The sequence below is a fragment of the Entamoeba histolytica genome, genomic scaffold (genome assembly GCF_000208925.1).
Source record: "Entamoeba histolytica HM-1:IMSS scf_1104750516911 genomic scaffold, whole genome shotgun sequence".
Lineage (NCBI taxonomy): Eukaryota > Evosea > Mastigamoebida > Endamoebidae > Entamoeba > Entamoeba histolytica.
The window spans coordinates 2,991-3,350 of NW_001915189.1; positions in this window are offsets into that span (position 1 = coordinate 2,991).

Below are 360 nucleotides of genomic sequence, written 5' to 3' on the forward strand. Positions count from 1 at the left end.
AAGAAATAAGTAAGAGTTAATAGAATTAAAGAGGGAAAGAAGAACATAAAGAATTGCAGTGATGAGAAACAAGATGGGATTGAAGCTCAGGATAAGAACCATCGTTTGCAAAGAAAAATTTGGAAAGACTTTCATGAGCTAGATGAACGTTTGTAGCAAAAGAAGGAGAGTCAGGATTAAGAGAAAAAGAATGAGAAGAAAGCAATGAAGTAAATAAAAGACGTTTTGAAGTATAGAAATAAGACCAATGTTGAAGAGCAACAAAATCAATGGTATTAACACAAGAGGAAAGATTATCAATCCAAGGTTCAAGAATAGCAATTCTAGAAGATGATAAAGTGAGAAGGTCAGAAATTTTAA